Here is a 25227-nt window from a genome sequence, read left to right on the forward strand (position 1 = left end):
ATTGAAGAAAACATAAAAAAATGGAGAAAGATTCCATGCTCCTGGATACGAAGAACAAATATTGTTAAAATCTCTACCCAAAGCAATCTACATATTCAATGCAATCCCTATCAAAAGAACACCAGCATTCTTCACAGAGCTAGAACAAACAATCCTCAAATTTGTATGGAACCAGAAAAGACCCCAAATAGCCCAAGCGATCTTGAAAAAAAAAAAAAAAAACAGAAAGACATCACAATCCCAGACTTCAAGCTATATTACAAAGCTTTCATCATCAAGACAGTATGGTACTTGCACAAGAACAGACACTCAGATCAATGGAACAGAATAGAGAACCCGGAAATGGACCCACAAACGTATGGCCAACTAATCTTTGACAAAGCAGGAAAGAATATCCAATGGAATAAAGACAGTCTCTTCAGCAAATGGTGCTGGGAAAACTGGACAGCGACATGGAGAAGAATGAGCCTGGACCACTCTTTTACACCATACACAAACATAAACTCAAAATGGATGAAAGACCTAAATGTAAGACAGGAAGCCATCAAAATCTTCGAGGAGAAAGCAGGCAAAAATGATCTTGATGTTGGCTGCAGCAACTTCTTACTCAACACATCTCCGGAGGCAAGGGAAACAAAAGCAAAAATGAACTACTGGGACCTCAACAAAATAAAAAGCTTCTGCAAAGTGAAAGAAACAATCAGCAAAACTAAAAGGCAACTGACAGAATGGCAGAAGATATTTGCAAGCAACATATCAGATAAAGGGTTAGTATCCAAAATCTATTAAGAACTTACCAAATTCAACACCCAAAAAACAAATAATCCAGTGAAGAAATGGGCAAAAGATATGAATAGACACTTCTCCAAAGAAGACATCCAGAAGGCCAACCAACACGTGAAAAATGCTCAACATCACTCATCATCAGGGAAATACAAATCAAAACCACAATGAGATCCCACCTCACACCTGTCAGATTGGCTCACATTAACAACTCAGACAACAATAGATGTTGGCGAGGATGCGGAGAAAGAGGGTTTCTTTTGCATTGTTGGTGGGAATGCAAGCTGGTGCAGCCACTCTGGAAAACAGTATGGAGGGTCCTCAAAAAATTAAAAATAGAACTACCCTACTACCCAGCAATTGCACTACTAGGTATTTATCCACGGGATACAGGTGTGCTGTTTCGAAGGGACACATGCACCCCCATGTTTATACAGCACTATCAACAAGAGCCAAAGTATGGAAAGAGCCCAAATGTCCATCGATGGATGAATGGATAAAGAAGAGGTGGTATATATATACAATGAAGTATTACTCAGCAATCAAAAAGAATGAAATCTTGCCATTTGCAACTATGTGGATGGAACTGGAGGGTATTATGCTGTGAAACTAGTCAGAGAAAGACAAAAATCATATGACTTCACTCATATGAGGACTTTAAGCAACAAAACAGATCAACATAAGGGAAGGGAAACAAAAATAATATAAAAACAGGGAGGGGGACAAAGCATAAGAGACTTATAAATATGGAGAACAGAGGGTTACTGGAGGGGGTGTGGGAGGGGGGAATGGGCTAAATGGTAAGGGGCACTAAGGAATTACTCCTGAAATCATCATTGCACTATATGCTAACTAATTTGGATGTAAATTAAAAAAAATAAAGTATTATGTTGAAAAAAATAAATAAAAATTAAAAAAAAGAGTTCTTGCATTAGGAAATGTGAGAGGTAAAAACTGGCAATAGAAATGAAGAAAAGCAGACAGACTTGGGGCTGGGGCTGGGCATTAAGAATTTAATATTACACTAGGTTTCTCCCATGATTTAAAATTTCAATTTTGTATATATCTAAAAAATATTTTTAATACTGATTTTTCTAAATGTTTTGTATTTTAATACTTTTAATATATTTATAATTTGTTTTTCTGCTAAACCTGTCAACATTTTTGGATAAGCCATTTTATTGCAATGGGAGCATATATGTTAATGCGGCAAAGCACATGCTGTGCTTAGAAAAATGCCCTTATTTCTTTAATCCTCACATTATGTGATCTTTTTACAGTGAAATTTCTCAGACTAGGATATAGCTGACTAATGTTAATCACACACTGACAGATAGTTTTTAAGTAATTGTAAAGCTTCACAAACAGTTACTGAATTCTGAGAAATATTCTAAGATGTGTCAGATGAATGAAACCATGAAGGTGAGTGCTCAAATGAGAGACTGTGTGAAAAGAAAAATAAATGAGTAGTAACAAACTCCTTAAAATAATTATGAATGAGGTGATGAGTATTCATCACCATCATAAGACACTGCCATTTCATTCTGAGAAATTAATGTCAAACTCTAGCATCCGCTGTACTTTGATAACTTTGAAGATCTCAACAGAACACACATTTCCAGAATCATTTAATATGTTCTAAAATGAAGTTTAATACAGGCCTCCGGTTTAAAAGTGTGTTTCTTAACCCGAGAGTGAAATTTTGAAATATAAGAACTGCACAATCATTAAGTATAAACAATGCTTATTTATTTATTTGTTTATTTATTGAATTCCAAGCAGGCTCCACAGTTTCAGGGCAGAGCCCAACACAGGGCTCGAACTCACCAACCCTGAGATGCTGACCTGAGCCGAAACCAAGAGTCAAATGCTCAACTGACTAAACCAGCCATGTGCCCCTAAAAAATGCTTTTTAAATGCTATTATGTGGGGGCCTGTGGGTGGCTTAGTCAGTTGAGCATCTTACTGTTGGTTTCAGTTCAGGTCAGCATCTCAGGGTTGGTGAGCTCGAGTCCTGTGTTGGGCTCTGCACTGACAGTGTAGAGCCTGCTTGGGATTCTCTCTCTCTTCGTCTCTCTGCCCCTCCCCTGCTCTCACTCCCTCTCTTCCACTCTCTCAAAACAATTAAATAAATTAAATATTGAAAACAAAAAATACATATATTTTTAAATTAAAAAAATGCTGTTAGATACCACTATGGGTTGTATGGTGTCACAGGATGACCGCTACACTGATGATCCCACTTCTGCCGCTCAGCAGCTGTGCACTCTTGGAGAATCACTGAACTTCTGTACACCTGTTTCCCCATATGAGAAATAAAGCGGTTGGACTACTGAGGTGCATTCCAACTCCAAAGTGTTACAGTTTCCCCCATAAATTATGATGTATATGGAAGTATTTCCAACAGTCATTTAAAAAAAAGCTATAATAATTTCACAATATTTCTAATAGTCCACACTTTCTCTTTCTCTGTTAATATTATTTGCTTAGACCCTAGCACAGTTATCTTATTTGGGACAGGTATTTGGAAACTGGATCACACTATTTCACTGTCTGGAAAGTGCCCTGAAGAGGATGAGGAAAACAGTGAACACAAATATGTATTCAGAGGCAACTTTCCTCTTTGGATTTATTTGTACTTTCTAAATATTTTATAATGAACATGTATTTTTTTACCATGTTAATTAAAATGTTTACTGAGACAATTCTAGATTCACACAAAGCTCTAAGAAATATACAAAGAGATCCTGTGTATATTTTACCCTATTTCCACCAAGGAAATTTGCAAAACTATAGTATTATATTACAACCGATATATTGATATTTATACACTTCACCAGTCTTACTCAAGTACTCCAGTTTCACTTGTTATTGACCTGGGTGAATGTGTGAGTCCAGAGTTTAGTTAAACCACTCCATGAGAGTGCTGCCTTAGCATCCATTTATGTGGCCACGCAGACTACAGAGGTCTTGAAATAAGACTAGCCATCCCATAATTGCATGCCAAGATAGCAGCCCACACAGTCACAGCAAATGTGAGCTCCTGACACAACTACTCCAACACCCCTTGTGAGCAACAGTCTCTCATGCCTCTTAGGGTCTTCCCCTTGTATGCCCCTTAGAAAAGATCCCTGTGGAGCTTACCAAAACCCTACTCCTTTTGGTTCTATTTTTTTGTTTCAAGTTTTTAATTACACTCTAGCTAGTTAACATATAGTGTAATAATGGTTTCAGGAGTAGAATGTAATGATTCATCACTTACATACAACACTCAATGCTCATCCCAACAAGTGCCCTCTTTGATAGCCATCACCCATTTAGCCCTCACCCCCTGCCCACCTCCCCTCCAGCGGCCCTCAGTTTGTTCTCTATTGTTAAGAGTCTCTTATGGTTTGCCTCCCTCTCTTTTTGGTTTAAATTGACCAATCCAGCTTTAGCTCAGGAATCTCAAAGGCCTCCACCATGGACCCTAACAGAGCCACATGCTCCAGGTCCCATTGCCCTTTCCTGCCTGGACCCCACTTCCCATGTGCCCTCTTTAAGCATGCCATACCTCCTCAGGACCTGTGAGAAACTTTAATTTCCCTGTGGTATTTTATTAAACCATTAAAAGTGACATAAATTATTAAAGTTCCTAGCAAATTTGGGTTCCGTTAAATACTTTAGAAATATATGGCTTTTTTTTTTTTTTTTAACTTTCAGGGAGTTTTCCAATAAGAAAAAAGAATCTTAAAATGTCTGACTTTTGAGATTTTTATTATCACATATTCATTTTCTTTTTAAAAATGTTATAGTGTTCAAATTATATTTTTAACTATGGTTATGGTCATGATTATATACAGTTCATTTGAAGCATAAGCACAGTCAATTAAATTAAACAAATTAATGAGGAAATTTCAGGACATCATGAGCTCATCTGAAATTGTAACAAGCATGGCATAGTCTCTAAGAGTTCCTAAAATATATTTGAAATTGAAGAAAATTATGTTATACTATGGTTAAACTACCAAATCGGTTATAAGCAGCAACTGGCAATGAAAATTCTAAGTAATATCTAGAAGTTTAAATAAGATGAGTCTTGTAATTGTAAAGGAATCAAAACCTGAGCAGCAATTCTGCCAAAAACTCCTTAAGCAATGATTAATATAAAATTACTTCATGTGCTAAGGCCTTTAAAAAGTCCTCATTGCCTTTTAGAAAATCCTAGCATTTTTTTTGCAATTAAAAAAAGAAAATGCACACTATTTAAAAATATTAGGATAAGTATAATGAAAAACACAATAAAAATCCCACATTTTAAAACTAGCTTGTGATTTCCTCCCTATCACATTCCCTGCTCAAGCTTCCTGATGTCACACATTTGCTGACTCTAGGCTTTTTCCCTCCCCAACCAAGGACCACCCTACAAGTGAGCTGTGGCACCATACAAGCTAGAATGCCTCCCTTGTTTCTTAAATAATATGTCCATGATAGCAACTGAGATGTATAGCAATAAAGTACATTTTCTGCTTGGTTTGTCAGCTATGTATAATAGTCACTATTAAAAACGTTCAAACATTCCTTCCTTCAATGCTGAAGTATGCAGAGTTCCCAAGAGTCTACTCATCAAAAATGTAAATCACATGAGTGACGGAATCACTGAATAGCAAAATCAAATTAAAAAAAAAAAAAAAAAAAAAAAAACAGCAATGTCAGGAAGCTTCCACAACAGAAGCTAAGTAGGGATGCACCACAGATTAAAAGATCATTCAGGGGCGCCTGGGTGGTTCAGTCGGGTGAGCGTCTGACTTCGGCTCAGGTCATGATCTCACAATTTGTGAGTTCAAGCCCCACATTGGGCCCTGTGCTGACATCTCAGAGCCTGGAGCCTGCTTCGGATTCTGTGTCTCCCTCCCTCTACCCCTTCCCCACTCATGCTTTCTCTCTCTGTCTCCCAAAAATGAATAAATGTTAAAAAATTAAAAAAAAAAAAAAAAAAAAAAAAAAAAAAAGATCATTCATACACAGTGAAGCCCACCAGGATATCACACAGTGTCCCACTGGACTTGCTTCCTCATTTCAGGGCGAATTCAGAAGGACACAGGCAGAACAGGGGAAAATCGAAAATGCACTGAATTAGAGAGTCCCGTGGAAATCCAAAAGCTAAACAAGATAAATGACATTTAATGATGTCTGGTTGGCTGGCTGAAGCGTAGTGCTTCTCCTCCATTAGCATACATAAATGCATACTACATTACAAATTCAGCTTCCATCATATTTCATACTTTAAACATTTCTATATTTTTTACCACACTGTCTAAAATGCTCTAAATAGCACTCAAGAACCTCTGCTTTGTTTTGTTTTGTTTTGTTTTGTTTTGTTTTGTTTCATCCTCTTCCTCAAGCCTTTTTTTTTTCTCTATCCTTATTTCTGTTTGGTACTTTTATCTTATTAGGACTAATACCTAATATACTATGCCCAATGCCGTTGGAGTTAATGCTGTTACTCACTTGTACTTTCTTCCTTGCTCCTTTATGAATTCTACTAAAGGACCCAAGGTTCAGTAAATATTTACTAATTAATGGGCTCAGAGCGAAGCTCTGTATGAGTAAGTCAATTGTTGCACCTTTGTAGTTGTGATCAATTCTACCTTCAAGGATGTACCTGGGAAGGGGCTTTCAAGTTAAGTTTCAGATCTGAAAGTTCTGAGGAGATCCCCACCATGAGGAGGAAGATCAGAGGAGAAAGTGGAATCGGCAGTATTTAAATAGTTTTGTTTTGTTTTTCTTTTTAGCATATGGATTTTAAAAGCCAGATTTTTATTTGAAAAAAAAAAAGTTCCACTGCCAAAAATATTTTAAAACCATTATTTTGCAAGTGTTTGTCCAAATTTTGTCTCTTTTGCACATGTGAGTAAATAATATCATATATGTGACTCAAGAGTATGCACATGTATTTTACTTCAATAAGTCAAACAAGACAATTAGAATTGTATTTGAAATACAGTGCACAAGATAGGAAACATAATGAGGTAAATTTGTGTATGTATCTGTAAGATAGATTATATTTAATTCAAACCCTGAATTACAGTTCCAATTATATGCATTGACTTCTTCTACTCAAAATATCACTTTGTAACAAAAATAATACTGTGTATCTACGATAACCTTTTGTAGTTAATATTTATTTCCTTCCCCGTATTTCTGTGATTTTCCCATTTACGGAATGTTTCTGATTATTATTCACAATTCTTTTAAAAGCAGATATAGAAAATGTTTTAATATTGCAATCTCAAGTTTTGAAGATAAATAGTAGAAGTTACAACGATTTTGTTTATATGGTTCTTCGCTGTTAATTATATTTATCACTAGTATCAAAAATTTTATGCTGACTTGTGGGAAAATCTTAGTATTACTAATGGCTCACAATTTTTTTTTATATCCACAGGGATGATTCTGCCAACAACATTAGCTTTTAATTTCATACAACTCATGAACTGTGTTATTACTGTATATCTCCACTATCACTATTGCTTATTTTTTACAGATACTAGATTTGTTCACCTATGGAGGCATGAAAATGGGACATATTCCACAGAAGTTTCCAAGTAGAAGCCTCTCTTTTCTTTTGTTTTTTAATGTTTATTTAATTTGAGAGAGAGAAAGCAAGTGGGAGCAGAGAAGAGGGGCATGGGGGGGGGGGGTGAAGAGAGAGAGAAAGAAAGAGAGAGAGAGAGAGAGAGAGAGAGAGAGAGAGAGAATCTCAAGCAGGCTCCACAACCAGCACAGAATGCAAGGTGGGGCTCAATCTCACATAACCTGAGCCCAAATTGACTGAGCCACTCAGGTACCCCAGCCTCTCTTTTCTAATCACCAAAATTTTCTGTCTGGGACAAATTTTTTACACATTTATTTTTAAACCCTGTAGAGGCAAAAGGAAAAATAATTTATTCTCCAGAAGCAATAACTTTATGTCCCTTGTCCATTTTTGTTTCAGGCATTTCCTCAGCTCCACTGAATCCACTTTAAAATAATATACTCAGAATCAATTGCAGTATACAGTTAATCTCATGATGAAATAAATTAATTATTGAAAGAAAATTACTAAAAAATACTTTTTCAGGAAAAGGAAGAGGAACGTTGATCATGTCAACAAAGATAAGAAAGCAATTGATGGATGGGCTATCTGCTCAGAATCACAATAAAGGCTCTTTGAAGGGCTCTCTTAGAGACCATCCAGAATACAGAGGTGTGGCTCACTTATTAGATGGCCACAAGGAGAGCATTTTCATCTGAAGTGAACCCTAAAAAAAGGGGGAAAAAAAGGAAAATCTCCTGTTTTTGTAAGGACTGAGCTACAGTACTGAACTAAATTAAATACTATTTTCTAGAGAACTAAAATAGGACTCTACCTTGATGGTTTATGGGAGTTAACGTAAATGATTTAAAAAATGCCTACAGTTTATGGTAATAACTTTTAGCTCTCATTTTATGGCCATATTAAGAAAGAATCAAAGTTCCCTCCCTTCTTAAAAAAAAATAACTTTAGGAAGACTAGTTTAAAGAAGAAACAAAAACAGTACGCGAAAGTCAGTTACTGAGGACTCCATTAACTACTGTAACTAGCCCAAAGAAGTGCTCCACTGTATCAGTTCACAATGCACATGATTCATACTAGAATTCAGCAAAACTACAAATCATTACATGCTATGCACTTTCATTATCACCTATGAATAGTTTAGACGGAATATTAAGCCTACAAAATATAAGAGGAAGGGACAGAGGATGGAAACAACTCATCTACAAAGAAAAGGGTATTTATCATGTCTACAGGGAGAAAAAGTATAATATTTGGATAACTGTGGTGACTGGAAGAGAAGGTGGCAAAATATTATGAAATAGGTTCTTGAATAATTGTGATGGAAAAGAAAATGCCACCAAATAGGAAGTCTTGGAGAACATATTTTAACTAGCTAGCAGAGTGCATTTTATAATTCCCCCAAATTACTTGCAAATATTGGCATAGCATAATTAGCATATTACAGACAATAGATTAATATTTAGAGAAAAACTGCACAGTTTGAATTTAGGAGATGGCCTATTCAAAGACATAGATTCATTAAATGAACCTGTGTTTTGGAAGTTGAGGAAAAAATCCAGGGTTTTCTTTGTCTTCCTAACAAAACAGTGGGGCAATGTGTCCTTTACTGTGTTATTCCCAAGCTCTGTCTAAAAGAAGGGTAAGTTTACTGTAAATATGCATTTTGATGAAGATGAGAGCACATATTTATTTCTGAATATCTTTGTGAAAAACTCGTTTAGTATTTTAAAATGTAATATTTATTACTCTAAATTAACAAAAAATTGCCTTTGGAGCAATTGAGAAAAAACTTTTTATAAACATTTCTCAATTCTTATTAGTAAAGATTGTTCAAATATACATATTTTTTATTAAGGTCTTCAGACTTTTTAAAGATGGACTCCCACATGTTTTGAGAAAGAGTATTTATTTAACAGCATTTTATATAATTTAGGATTGTAATACACATGACCTCACGGTTCATGGGTTCAAGCCCTGGGTTAGGCTCTGTGTGTTAACAGCTATGGAGCCTGCTTGGGATATTCTCATTCTCATTCTCTCTCTCTCTCTCTCTCTCTCTCTCTCTCTCTGCCTCTCCTTGCTTGTATTCTCTGTTACTCTTTCTCAAAATAAACAAGCTTAAAAAATAAAAAAGAAGAACATACTTCTTTGACACTTGACAAAGTCACTTCTTTGACAAGGTATTATTCTTTTAAATAAAGTAATTTTTGGCATAATCATGAGAAGATATGGAGCAGTGGGATGAAAAGGGCAGTAATTCCAAACATCATTTAAATTTATGTTATCGCTTTAAAGCCTTACAAACATTTCTCATTATACCTTTAAACTTGGAGGCAATCCATAATACTGACCATCTGTAAAGGGATTGAAATCCTCATTTTCTTAGGATCAAGAACTCAGTAATTCACCAAAAATTTATTAATCTCTTTTGAAATGAAAAGAGTCAATAAGCCACAAATTTAATACCTATGAATGAATTCTAGAGATTAGACATGGCAAAGGACTTTATTTAGTAATAGCAACAGTAAAAACTGCATGTTTTTTAGTTCTTTATTGGGTGAGAATTTCACATTGCCCCTAAACTAGATCTAGAAACATTATCACTGGATATTGGTCTGACTACCTATCACTCCAGTGAAATATATTCGATTAGATGATTTCATCTTTACTGGGTATAATTTGTACAACTGTGTACTTGGAAAACTCTTCAATGTAAAAAAAAGAAAAAAAAAGAATCTTACAAAAAAGAAGTTATTGCTAACTAGACTTGAAAGAACTAATGAATCATTCACTGGAAAACCTCACTTGAACAGGAAGTTTAACATCATTTGGGTATCACCTTTTTTTCATTTAAATGCAGGAATTAATTGTAAAGTGAATCTCACTCATTCCCATTAAGTAGTAAAGAAGTGTGGTGTGATGCAGTTTACAGATACTTAAGACAACCAAAGAACAATTTTCACACCTCATTGCTACACATAAATGAGAAGTAAAATGAAATCTAAGACATATAATAGGAGCCCTTTAGGCTCTCTGATCACTCATTATGTGGATTTTCCCCCTACAGTGTCACATTAGCTTCTCTGCTTTATACACCAGAACTAAACATGATTCAGATCAGATGTAAATGTTGCAGGTATTATTAGAACTCTGTAAACTCTTTCAGCTCAAGTGATTGAAACAGAACCTAATTTTTCATTTGCACAATGTTGACTAAGTCATATTTCCCCAGACTTCTATTTCTCATTCATGTTAATGGGACCAATGTATGTGTGTGTGTGTGTGTGTGTGTGTGTGTGTGTGTGTGTGTATAATCACAGAATAATTTGGGTATTTGATTAATAAGTATACTTATTACACCTTGAAAAATATCAATTCAACTTTATCTTGAATTTTAAAAAATGAATGAAATATATTGGCAGGACCTGTTTTCCTACAACTATGTGTATAAACATATAGGTAGATGTCTGATTAAATTTTCCTTTGTGCTAAAAAGCAAAAATTATCTGCATAATTCAGTAAGATAATTTAGTATAAATTCAACTTTTAAAAATATCCTTACAACAAACACCCTGACATTAATATGAAGTGTCAGGTGCCAGGGCGGCTCAGTCAGTTAGGCATCCAACTCTTGGTTTCGGCTCAGGTCATGATCCAACAGTTTGTGAGTTTGAGCCCTGTGTTGGGCTCTATGCTGACAGCATGAAGCTTGCATGGTATTCTCTGTCTCTGTCTCTGTCTCTCTCTCTCTCTGCCCCTCCCCTGCTCATGCACATGCATGGGTTCTCTCTCTCTCTCAAAATAAAGAAATATTCAAAAAATATATGAAGTGTTTCTGAAGTAACAACACATGTTATAGGGAATTATATTCAGAGTTTTGTAGTCACTAAATGTGCTGTGCCCACATATAAAACAAGCATGAGATCCTACTTCCCCATTCAACCATATGTGTAATCTTCAACAATGTGCTAAACTCAGTAAGCCTCAGTTTCCTCATGTAAAATGGAAATAGTACTAGTAACTATCTTATTGATTTCTGGAATTAGATGGGGTGATGCAGTCAAAGCTCTTAGGTGAGTACCTGACATGGGATCAATAACAGGAAGCTATTTTTTCCCCTGAGATGTTATTTAAATTCAAGTTAGTTAACATATAGTATAGCATTGGTTTCAGGAGTAGAATTTAATGACTTATCACTTAGGTGTAACACCCAGTGCTCATCCCAACAAGTACCCTCCTTAATGCCCATCACCCATTTGGTGCATCACCCACTCACCTCCCCTCCACCAACCCTCAGTTTGTTCTCTATAGTTAAGAGTCTTTTACAGTTTGCCTCCCTCTGTGTTTTTATCTTATTTTTTCCTTCCCTTCCCCTATGTTCATCAGTTTTGTTTTCTAAATTCCACATATGAGTGAAATCATATGGTATTTGTCTCTCTCTGACTTATTTTGCCTAGCATGATACACTCTAGTTCCCTCCACATCATTAAAAATGGCAAGATTTTATTCTTTTTGATCGCTAATAGTGTGTGTATGTATATATATATACAATTATTATATTATTACAAATTATTCCATAATTTAGCTATTGTTCATAGTAGTGCTGTAAACATTAGAGTGCATGTGCCCATTAAAATCAGTATTTTTGCATCCTTTGGATAAATACTGAGTTGCAGCTGCTGGGTTAAAGGGTAGCTCTATTTTTAACTCTCTGAGGAACCTCCATACTGTTTTCCAGAGTGGCTGCACCAGTTTGCATTCCCACTAGCAATGCAAGAGGGTTCCCCTTTTGCTGCATCCTCATTAAAATCTGTTATTTTCTGAGCTGTTAATTCTTACAGGTATGAGGTGGTATGTCAGTGTGGTTTTGATTTGTATTTCCTTAATGATGAGTGATGCTGAGCATCTTTTCATGTGTCTATTAACCATCTGGATGTCTTCTTTGGAGAAATGTTTGTCCACGTCTTCTGCCCATTTCTTCATTGGATTATTGGCTTTTTGAGTATTGAGTTTGATAAGTTCTTACTAGATTTTGGATACTAGCCCTTTATCAGATATGTCATTTGCAAATACCTTCTCCCATTTTTCAGGCTGCTTTTAGTTCTGTTGATTGTTTCCTTCACTGTGCAGGAGTTTTTTTTATCTTGATGAAGTTCTAGTCATTCATTTTTTTCTTTTGTTTCCCTTGCCTCTGGAGATGTGTCTAGTTAAGAAGCTGTTCCAGCTGAGGTCAAAGAGGTTGCTGCCTTCGTTCTCCTCTAGAATTTTAATGGTTTCTTCACATCTAGATCTTCCATCCATTTTGAATTTATTTTGTGTAGGGTGTAAGAATGTAGCCAAGTTTCATTCTTCTGCATGTCACTGTCCAGTTTTCCCTGCACCATTTGTTGAAGAGACTGTCTTTTTCCCATTGGATATTCTTTCCTGCTTTGTTGAAGATGAGCTGACCATATAGTTTTGGGTCCATTTCTGGGTTCTCTATTCTGTTTCATTGGTCTATGCATCTGTTTTGGTGCCAGTACCATACTGTCTTGATGATTACAGCATTGTAATATAGCACAAAGTCCAGAATTGTGATGCCTTCAGCTTTTCAAAATGACTTTGGCTATTTGGGGTCTTTTCTGGTTCCATATTAATTTTATAATTGTTTGATCTAGCTCTGTGAAGCATGTTGGTGTTATTTTGATAGGGATCGCACTGAATGTGTAGATTGCTTTGGGTAGTATAGACATTCCAACAATAATTTGTTCTTCTAATCCATGAGCTGGGAATGGTCTTCCATTTCTTGGTGTTGTCCCAATTTCTTTCATAAGTGTTCTATAGTTATTAGTGTACAGATATTTTACCTCTTTCATTAGGTTTATTCCTAGGTACCTTATGGTTTTGGTGCAATTGTAAATGGGATCAATTCCTTCATTTTCCTTTCTGTTGCTTCATTATTGGTGTATAGAAATTCAAGAGATTTCTGTACATTGACATATCCTGTGACTTTGCTGAATTCACGTATCAGTTCTAGAAATTTTTTAGTGGAGTCTTTCAGGTTTTCTACAGAGTATTATGTCATCTGCAAAGAGTGAAAATTTGACTTATTCCTTGCCAATTTGAATGTCTTTTAATTCTTTTCATTGTCTGATTGCTAGGCTAGGACTTCCAGTACTATGTTAAACAACAGTGATGACTGTGGACATCCCTGCTGTGTTCCTCTCCTTGGGGGAAAGGCTCTCAGTTTTTCCTCATTGAGGGTGATTAGCTATGGGTCTTTAATATATGGCCTTTATGATGTTGAGGTCCTTTTATCACTACTTTTTTCATGGTTTTTATCAAGAAAGGATGCTGTATTTTGTCAAAGATTTTTTCTGCTTCTATTGAGAGGATCATATACTTCCTATTCTTTCTTTTATTAATATGGTATATCATATTGATTGTTTTGTGGATATTGAAACAGCCCTGCAGCTCAGGTATAAATCCCATTTGTTCATGGTGAATAATTTTTTTAATGTACTAATGGATTCAATTTGCTAGTATCTTGTTGAGAATTTTTGCATACATGTTCATCAGGGATATTGGTCTGTAATTCTCCTTTTTAGTGGGATCTTTGATTTTGGAATCAAGGTAATGCTGGCCTCATAGAATGAGTTTGGTAGTTTTTCTTCCATTTCTATATTTTTTTGAACAGTTTCAGAAGAGTAGTTATTAATTTTTCTTTAAATGTATGGTAGAATTCCCTGGGAAGCCATCCAGCCCTGGACTCTTATTTATTGGGAGATTTTTTGATTACTGATTCAATTTCTTTACTGGTTATGGGTATGTTCAAATTTTCTATTTCTTCCTGTTTTAGTTTTGGTAGTTTCTATGTTTCCAGGATTTTTTACATTTCTTCAAGATTGTACATTTTTTGGCATATAACTGCTCATAATATTCTCTCACAATGGCCTGAAGTTCTCTGATGTTATTTGTGATCTCTCTTCCTTCATTTGTGGTTTTTTTATATGTGTCCTTTCTCTTTTCTTTTTGTTAAGTCTGGCTAGGTGTTTACAAATTTTGTTACTCTTTCAAAGCACTAGCTCTTAATATCACTGAACATCCTACTGGTTTTTTTTTATTTATTTTTGATATCATTGATTTATGCTCTAATCTTTATTATTTCCCTTCTTCTGTTGGTTTTGCACCTTATTTACTATACTTTTTTCAGCTCCCTCGGTTTCAGATTAGATTGTGTATTTGAGCCTCTCCTTGCTTCTTGAGGAAGACCTGTACTTCTATATATGACCTCTTATGACTGCCTTTGCTATATCCCAAAGGTTTTGGACTATTGTGTTTTCATTTTCATTTGCTTCCATATATATACATAAATATATTTTTATTTCTTATTTAATTTCCTGATTAACACATTCATTCTTTAGTAGGATGTTCTTTAACCTCCATGTATTTGTGGTCATTCCAAATTTTTTTTTTTGTGGTTGACTTCAAGTTTCATAGTATTCTGGTCTGAAAATATGCATGGTGTAATCTCAGTCTTTTTCTACTGGTTGAGGCCTGATGTGTGACTGCATATGTGATCTGTTCTGGAGAATGTTCCATGTGTACTTGAAAAGAATGTGTTTTCTACTGCTTTAGGAAGAAATCTCGCAATACATCCATCTGTTAAGTCCATTTGGCCCAGTGTGTCATTCAAAGCCATTGTTTCCTCGTTGATCTTCTGCTTCGATAATCTGTCCATTGTTGTAAGTAGAGTGCTAAACACCCCTACTATTGCTGTATTTTTATCAATGATTTTCTTTAAGTCTGTTATTAATGGATTTATATATTTAGCTTCTTCCAAGTTGGGAGCATAAATATTTACAATTGTTAGATCCTCTTGTTGGATAGACCCCTTTATTATGATATAGTGCCTTTTTCATCTCCTATTAGAGTCTTTGGTTTAAAATCTAGTTTGTCTGATGTATGTATGGCTACTCTGGCTTTCTTTTGACATCTGTGACCATGGTAGATGGTTCTCTACCACCTTAATTTCAATATGCAGGTGTCTTTAGGCCTAAAATGAGTCTCTTGTAAGTAGCCTACAGATGGGTCTCGTTTTCATATACATTCTAATACCCTATGTCTTTTGAATGGAGCCTTTAGTCCATTTACCTTCAGAGTAATTATCAATAGATATGAATTTAGTGCCATTGTTTACCTATAAATTTGCTGTTCCTGTATATTTTCTCTGTTCCTTTCTAGTCTTTTTTGCTTTTGATCACTCTTACCCATTCAAAGTTTCCCCTTCAATAATTCTTGCAGACATGGTTTAATGTTCATGAACTCCTTTAGTTTTTGCTTGTTTTGGAAACTGTTTATCTCTTTATCTCTCCTGAATGACAGCCTTACTGGCAATCTTGGCTACATATTTGGGAACTTTCTTTTCATTATTTTTATTTAAATATACGGCCATACTAATTAGATAACAGGAGTTATCTAACAGGAGTTAAATCTGTTTCCTTTAAAAAAAAAACATGAGTAAATGGAACTATGAATGAACTGAAGTATTCTAATAATGCTATTAGGGACAAAACTAAATAAACAGATGTCTGTTCCTGATATATTAACTCTTGTTGTTGCATCTAGTATATTCTAATACTTGTATGTCCAGTGCAAATTGGGACAATGATGATGATGTTAATAATAATATTGGAGACTAGTTACCTAATAACCTATACTTGGTTACAACTGTTATGCTTCATTGATGTTTACTTTAACTTTAAAATATAAAAGTACTCATTAAAATGTATTTTTTTCTAAATTTTCTTGAAATATTTTTATATCATAGACAAGTTAAGTATTAATTGTGAAAAGATAAAAGTGGGGATAGTCTATGAATACAAATTCTGTGCTCTTTCATGTTACCTCAGGGACTCCTGAATTTCTTATAGGTGTTCCTGACTCTGTATCAACAACCCCACTTCAAACGTTGCTCCCGAGTGTCTTTGAGTTTACTACTGTAGCTTTTGTCTTCAAAGAGATTAACAAATTCTGAAAAACGTTAGCATTAACAGAAAATCCTTTTGTTCACTGCCTCATAAACAGAAAGGATGGAAGAACTTTCACATAAGAAGGAATTGGGAAATAAATTGAGATATTCCTTTACTCATAAATTTCTTTTTATTTACTATAATCAAATGTAAAATAAAGATATTGGATGAGGCACATTCTAAATAAGTTATATTGTAAGACACAAAAAAGTCTAAGAGAAGGTAAACTAGATTTTAAATAACCGTAGAAATGCCACATGTCCAAATGGTATGAAAGGGTGAGGGGAGATAATATTTTTAAAGAATATTTCTTTAGCAAGAATTTAACTCTGAGTCCAGGCTTCCAGAGGAAAAGGAAGGAGTGTTGCCTCCCTAAAGAATTTCTGACAAAAGAGTTTAATGCAATTACTTGAAGGACTTGGTATGTTTCTCTTTCAGTGTGGAGAGAGGTGGAACAGTGTCAGAGGAATCTAAAGAGCAATAGGCTGAAACAACTGTGGCACCAGACAAAAGGCCTGGAAAGTACTCCATTCACAGAGATGGTTGAAGCAAGGAAGCTGGCACATTTCCCTGAATCAGACACAGGCTACCTAGGAAACAAACAGCTTAGGCTTCTCTTGTGTTGTGTGCAAAAGGCTTCCTAGAAAGGTAAAGAGGTCTTATAAGGTAAAGGGTGGAAGATCACTGGATGTCCAGGGCTGTGGATGAAGTCCAGTCAAAAGAGATACAGATGTTTGCCATGAGGAAGCATGGCATCCCCAGGACGGGTTGTCTCCAAAGAAACCATAAAATGACCGAATATACGCCATCTTTAAAATCCTGCCACATTTCATGGAGCATAAAACAATTTCTTTCTTTTCCTATTCTAAACTGAGAAGGATCAGAATGCAAGGATAGTAATACGGTGGACAGAAAATTAGAAGTTGACAAAAAGCCAGTTTCCTTATAGAATTGCAAGAGTAAATTAAATGGGCCTTTTCTCAAAACAACAACTTGTAAAACTGAAAGTGAAAAAGATGAAGAAAAGACTTTATTAGCAAAGGAAACCCAGAGTTGCATTATGGATACTAAGAGTCTCAAGAAGGAAGGAGGCACCTCATTGGAAGAGGAGGTCAGATAAGATAAAGAATGAAAAATGTCTGTTTGACTTTCATGAGAGTAAGTTTGATGGATTAGTATGAGTAGAAGTAATTTCAAACTGGAAAATGCATTATTTTCTCCCACTGGAGACATTTCTACTATAGGTATTCTGGATGTTTTGAAAACCCTGCAAAAAGTTAGAACAACCATTTCTGTCTCTACCATTTCTTTTTGGCATGGCCTTGAGTAAGTCATTTTGTCTACTGAAAATAATATTAAAAGTAACTAAAAATAATAAATAAAAAAAATTTAAAAAATAATATTTACCTCAGAAATGTTTGGAGTTGACGTAAGGCAATTTTCTAAGTGGCTGACAATTTAGTTTAACTTAATAGTCTTTGGAAATATAAATGTCCTTATTTGAATAAATAAATTTCAATATGGATTAGACAGGTATTTATACATGTGTACTAAAAATTATATACTTATCTAATTAAACTTTTTGTTTGGGCACCATCCAGTAACATTCAAAGTGACTTATTTGGTTATTGGATGTATCTTAATTTTCTTAAAGAAATATTTTGGAGAAAATGAAAATTAATTCTAAAAATAACATCTTAATGAAATTCTGCAATTAATTTTTACTCCTTAAATGGGTAAATATGCAAATAAATAATACAAATTCTAACTCATTATACACTTATATACAAATAGCAAACTTGCTACTCAGGTATATTTTCACAAAGAAAGAGTATGAGTCAGTAGTACAAATATTATTCTTATCTCCATAAAATGGTGCTCAATATGAGAGAAGAAGCAGCACATGGAAACTGCACCAAGAGTTTATTTCAACAATTACCCTCTCAGTAATGACAGAGAATAAATAATCCCAGTTAAAACTTAAATCAGTCTTATCAAATTTGAGGAAGGGTATGATAATATGTGTGATAAAAGCTAAATCATACCTAACATAGCTAAGATTTAAGTCTTAACTTTCTACTGGAATTTTCAGATTTCAATTATTGCTATACAATAATTTGCAAAAACAAAAAAAGTGCACAAGAACTGATTTCATGAAAAAGAAAAAACACTCTTTAATAAGATACTTTTTAAATGCCACCTGTAAACTATTTGAAAATTAAGAAAATCTGTGAGTTATTGGCATTTTATGGCTAATTAAAATATTTAAAATGCAGTGATATAATGTATAAGCTAATCAACTCAGACATATGCTAGCTTAAAATTAATTTGTCATACCCTACAATTCAACAAAATTGCACAGAATCATCCCTCAAAGAAAACACTGTATTTATCTCCATGATATTTTTAAATTAAGAGGTACTATTAAGTGGTTAATTGTTGAATAGAGCCTAAAAATACATGTGTCTGATTGTCCATGATGAATGTCCTGTCAATCACTGTTTGGATTAATAGAAGAGAAGATTATCTTTTAAAATATAACTGCATATTAAAATACATGTTATTTACAATGATGTTGTATTAGAGTATTTTTATGCATGCCCGGGGAAAATTCAAGAGACTATTTGTCTCTTCACTCAGAAAATAATATAAATATATAATATCATTCTTAAAAAATTGTTTAATTTTAAGGAATGATTTTCATAAAGTGTAATTACTGATCAAGTAATAGTTTATGACTTTCTATTCAGATGTAAAAATTTATACAGCAAGAACTTCCTGTTTCTTTTCATGAACAAAAGAAAGAGGAAACTACATAAAGAATATAGAATGAATAGCATATAACATACACAAACACACATACAAATATATATATATATATATATATATATATATATATATATATTCATACATTTTACTTACACTTACCACCATAATGCATCGTTATTTATCATATTTACAGAAAAATAAATTGAATAAAATAGAGATTTTAGAAAGACATTTTAGTCTGTTTTAAGAGGTACTGTGGTTTAAATATCTTATTTGGGATTATAGTAGCTAACCTCGAGATGGTTCCCAATGACCCACTCCCACCTTGTACTCATAGCTTCTATAGTCTTCTCCCACATTTCATCATGGTTGGTCTGTGTATGTCCACCAATAGAAAATGGCATAATAATTTTATGTCATTTGTGAATTAGATTATTAAAAAATGCTGCAGTTTCCCTTTTGTGTAATGTCCTACCCACCTTCTCACTCACTCCCTCCTTCTAGAAGAAGCCGGGTGCCTTTTTATATTGTGGGCAGGTCTATCTGGTGGGCAACCAAGACATCTGCCAGTAACCATGCAAGTGAGGGTGAAATCCTCCACCTCCAATCAAATCTGCAACACTGACCAGTGTCTTGATTATAACTCCATGAGAGACCCTGAACTAAACCACCCAGCTAACCATTCTTAAATTTCTGACTCACCTAACATGTCGGATAATGGACTTTTGTTTAAGATACTAAGTTTGCAGGCAATTTGTTACAACAGTATGTAAAGATATGATTTAAAGATGATAGATATCAATGAAGATACAACTGTTGCTTGTGTTTTTTTTTAATTTAGAAGTAATATTTTCAGACCAAAAATTTTATAACCCATAGATTTACTTTCCCACACTAGCTTTTTTTTTTTTAATGTTTATTCAAAAGTCCAGTTTGTGTAAGATGTGTAAGTTTCTGTTAGTGGCTCAAAAAATCTACATATTAAGGCCCATTTAACCTATTTTACCTACCTCTTATGTCTTTATCTTTAGCTGACATCTGTCTCTTAATAAAAGTTAGTCACCTCTTTCCTCTCTTTTATAACAATTGGGACTTGTGAAATCTGTCCACCTACCCTTTGGGGTATTATATACTTGTGAAGGAAAGTTAGTGGTTGCATATAGTAATAGCTACTCACATGCAGATATATTCTCCTCGCAGCTTTCCTTCCCTATCAAAGGTTTTGAAAGCACTGCATTTCTCTTACAAAATAAAACAAAGCCAACAACAACAACACCTCACAAAATTGTGAGCACAAAGATCTGAAAGAAACATTCAATTAGTTTTATTTTTTATACCTTCTGTCATCCTGAGATGTTTAGAAGGTAAGACAATACATAATCACCTTATTTTCTTTCTCTTCTACATTTTTTACATTGCATTGGTATTCCTGCACTTCCCTAAATATGCCAGCTTTTGCAATATACTTCCATTTTATTTCTAAAGGTGTTTAGTGGAAGAGCAGCAGCAAAAGGCTGAAAGCTACCTCTAAGCTAAAGGTCAGGTGTGACAATGAAAATAAGAAAATGTCCAAACAACAGAAAATCACCGTGTATAAGACCAGTGACCTTTTTTTCAAATGATGACATAACGTATTTTATTTTGTACCAAAACTACAATGTGAAAGGCTATTTGATTAAATGGATTTCACTGAAACTATATTTTGTTACACTATTTATAACAAAGAAAATTTGCTACACTTAATATTGGTGTAAAAGAGAATCTTTCAAATGAATGGTAACTATCTTACAGGATTTTGCACATTTAGGAAGCTAACTAATGTTTTTTCCCATTAAGGCTGATCTAAAAAAACCCAAAAAACAAAAAACAAAACAAAACAAAAACAAAACTGTTACTTAGATGTTAAAGAGAACCTACAGCTTGGAATGAAATCAATGACGTGAGGTTACTTTATTTTTTGATTAATCCCTATCACACCAGAAATATGAAAAAAAAAATTGGGTAGGGTGTAGATGGTTCAAAGGAACCAAAGGTAGGCCAGCTGCTAAAAGTAAAGGAAGCTGCAAGTTTAGCTCTAGGAACTTATATATCTATCTGCATATATATCCATAAGATAATAGCATGGAATTTTAAATATGGAAAAACTTTGTCTCCACAAATCTGCCCATTTCCCCAAATGAAACACAGTTCCCAGTATTCACAGACTCTTCTCATCCTTAACCTTTAAGTCTGGGTTTGTCTATGATTTTCTTATAAAGAATACAATCTGTTTACAAGTGATAGCATGTGACCTATGAGGCCAATTCAGAAAAAAATATATTGCAGTTTCTGCCCTAGTCTCTTAGAATCCCACTGGAGGCCAGACACCATGAAAAAAAGTTTGATTACCGTGTCATTACTCACATTGTGAGCAAGTCCAAGCTACCTCATGGAGATGCTTTCATTCAAAAAACTGCCCAACCAGCCAAGCTTTTCTTCCATCTTGGACCCTCCAGACAGCCTAAAAAGTACCAGTGAATGGTCTCAGTTGACACATGGAACAAGTGATTCACCTAGCCAATCCCTACCTGAATTCCTCATACTCCAAAGTGTTGTTTGTTATTTTTAGCTGTACACATTTTTGTTACACAGTAATAGATAAACTAAGATAAAATCTGATGCCTGGAAATGGGCAGTCCATGTATCAAAACCTAAAACATTTAGCATTGAGTTTTAAACTGAGTAGTAAGTATGAGCTACAAAAGCCTGAAGATAGCTTTTAATGTCAACTGGATGAGCCTGAAGAAAATGGTTCATTAGAACTTGAAGGACAGATAAGACAATGCTATCAGAAATGGCAAAATAACACATTCCATGTAATGGCAGGAAGTGTGGCAATACTGTCACTTCACATGAATGTCTAATAAATTCACGGACCTATGGAGATTTTCCAGAAAAATACAGAATTATAATGTCTAGGATCTTTCATATGTCTATAATAAAATATTTTTGAAAATGAATTATGAACTAAATGATAAAATGTTCAATTTTGAAAAGTATGTGAAGTAAATATAAAGAAATGTGGTTTCCTAAGTTGAAAAATAAGATTGTTTCTCCTCACAGTCTCTCCTCACCAAACATTTGCAAAGTATGAAATGCGTCCAGAGCAAAAATCAAATCCCAGATGGAGCTATGTGGTCCACCTTTGTTACTACTTCAGAAAGGTCTAAGATGGAACATACAACATTTAAGATAGACAGAAGTACTTACAAGGATTTTTAATATAGAATTTATATGCCATGAAGTCAACATTTTAAAGGGTATAATTCAGAGGTTTTAGTATATTCACAAAATTGTATAAGTAATTACCTAATTTCAGCACATTTTCATAGCCACAAAAATAAACCCCATATCCACATCCCACACCCGTCAGCAGATACTTCTCATCCCCCTAAACTATTCCTTGGCAACACACCTAATCTGCTTTCTATGTGTCTTTATTCACCTCTCATGGACATTTCTTATAAATCGTATAATGTGTGGCTTTTTGTGTTGACTTCTGTTCCTTAACACACTTTCAATGTCCACCTGTGTTTTATCATATATCATATATCATATATCATATATCATATATCATATATCAGTGCTTCATTCCTTTTCATGGTTGAAAAATATCACATTGCATGAATATAAGGTATTTTGTTTATCCACTCATCAGTTCATGTATTTGGGTTGTTTCCACCTGAGGGCTACTGTCAACAGTGCTGCTATTCCTGAACAAGTTTTGCATGGATATGTTTTCATTTCTCCTGGGTATATAACAAGGAACATAATTTACCAAAAATTCTTCTAAAACAGAGAAGTACACACTTTCCATCTCTAAGAGGTCATTCATTACACTTATACCAAACCAGACAAACATAGCACAAGAAAAGAAACTACAGACCAGTATCTCTTATAAACATAGATGCAAACACCCTCAACAAAATGCTAGCAATGCAAATACAGCAACATAAAAAAAAAGGTTTATATACCATGACTAAGTGGGAAATCAGATTCTCTCCCTTTCCAGGGTTTTGTTTTTGCTGCTATTTTTTTGTAGTAGTTGTTTGTCTTGTGACTTTTCTGCATTAAATCTCTGAAGTCTCTTCTTTGTCCTGAGTGGCCATTGAATTCTCTGTTAACTTAGTGGTCAGCTGCATAAAAAGATAAGTGGTCAGCTAATGTCTTAGTGGACAGAGATTTTGTTAAGTGCCCAGTCTCTGCTGAGGTGCTGTGTATATATACAGTGAAATCCCTTACACACTTGACCAAAAAGTATACAACTCTGACTTAGTCTGTACTTCCTGTTCATTCCCAACCATAAGGTCATCTGGAAGTGAGACCACAGGACCTTTTTAGGTCTACACTGAGCATGTGTACTGGCCTGGGTATGTGGACTGTCTTACACACGTGTGTGACCTTATAGATACCCAAGAATATGTGGGCACTTTTTAAAAATCGTTTTTTAACATTTATTTATTTTTGAGAGACAGAGAGAGCACAAGCAGAGGAGGGGCAAAAAGAGAGGGAGACACAGAATCCGAAGCAGGCTCCAGGCTCTGAGCTGTCAGCACGGAGCCAACATGGGGCTCAAACCCATAAAATGTGAGATTATGACTGGAGCCAAGTCAGATGCTTAACTGACTGAGCCACCCAGGTGGCCCTGAGCTTTTCAAAGCTCCCTACGGATGTCTCATTTTCATAGTCTATGATATCCATGTATCACCATTATATATGTCGTATAAAATTCATCCCCTTACTTTCCAGGTGTTATGTGAGATAAATTTTATTCAAAGAATTCTACCTGAGAAAACTCTCCCATGCTTGAATCTTATTTGGACAATGACATTCTAGATTTAAATCCTGAGCCTCATGCTATAATAGGAAAATGCTTTGGGGACTTTCAACTCTTACATGTAGGAGTGGTGTAAATGATTGCAAATCAGAGGTGTACCATGACAGCTAGTCCTCAATCACCTTCCAATGAACATCTCTGTGTAGTGTGTATCTTTACAGCTTTGTGTAGGTGTTCCCTCTCTTTAAATCTGGATTGGCCCAGATTAAAAGTAACAGGAGTGGCAATTCATGACTGGCGTTAGGTTAGAGGAAGTTTTGAAAACTCTACTGTGGTCTCTTGGAATATTGTCAGAGAAGCTGACCAACATGCAGGAAGTCTCCTTACTCTAAGACTATCATGAAATGAAGAAACTCAAGTTAGCTATGTAGAGAGTTTACATGAAAAGATAAATGGCCACCTCTAGTTGTCCTAGTCGCAAGAACTGTAAGGGAAGAAACAATTTGCAAATCTAGTTATCTAATTAAACACTCAGATTACTGAAACTCATCACACTTTGTCTGCAAACACATGAGAAACCTACAGCAAAAGCACAGCCCCACCGAACATAGTCAAAGCACAAAATCATGAAAGATGATAATGTACTTTTGCTTTATACCATTATATTTTGCAATGACGTATTAAACAGAAATAGTTTAATTTTTATTTTGCTAACAAAATTTGTAAGGAGAAATATGTTGACCAGTGACAGGTGAAATACATAAAAGGAAATGTTGAATGATCATTTCCTGGAGAAGGATAACTGAAGGTCAAAATCAATCAGGACAGAATTTGTGCAAAAGTTTTTAAAAATGTAGGCCTACAGAAGCCCAGCCTGGAATTTACTTAAAAGACTACCATAATGTAAGGAAGATCAGGTTAGCTATATGGAGAGGCTGAATGGAGAGATTCAAGGCCAGCCACCAGTAGAAATACATACATGTTCTAAAATGCAAAATTTAAGACTGAATTACTTATGTTGTAATTATATGGCAATCTAGAAACATGAAAATGACCTATTATAGAAGGATTTTTAGTTTGGAAAGATTGTTGTGTGGTAGATACAATGTGGATTTTATAATTAATTGATGCAAGTCTAAATCATTGGTCTGCCACTCACCAGCTATTTTACTATTAGTGGAAATCTCTGTTTCCAGTTTTGAGCTATCGTGAATAATGCTGTAATGATCCTTCCTGCATATGTCTCATTGTGCGTGTATACATGCACT

This window comes from Panthera onca, chromosome A1 (assembly GCF_046562875.1).
Source record: "Panthera onca isolate mPanOnc1 chromosome A1, mPanOnc1 haplotype 2, whole genome shotgun sequence".
Classification (NCBI taxonomy): Eukaryota; Metazoa; Chordata; class Mammalia; order Carnivora; family Felidae; genus Panthera; species Panthera onca.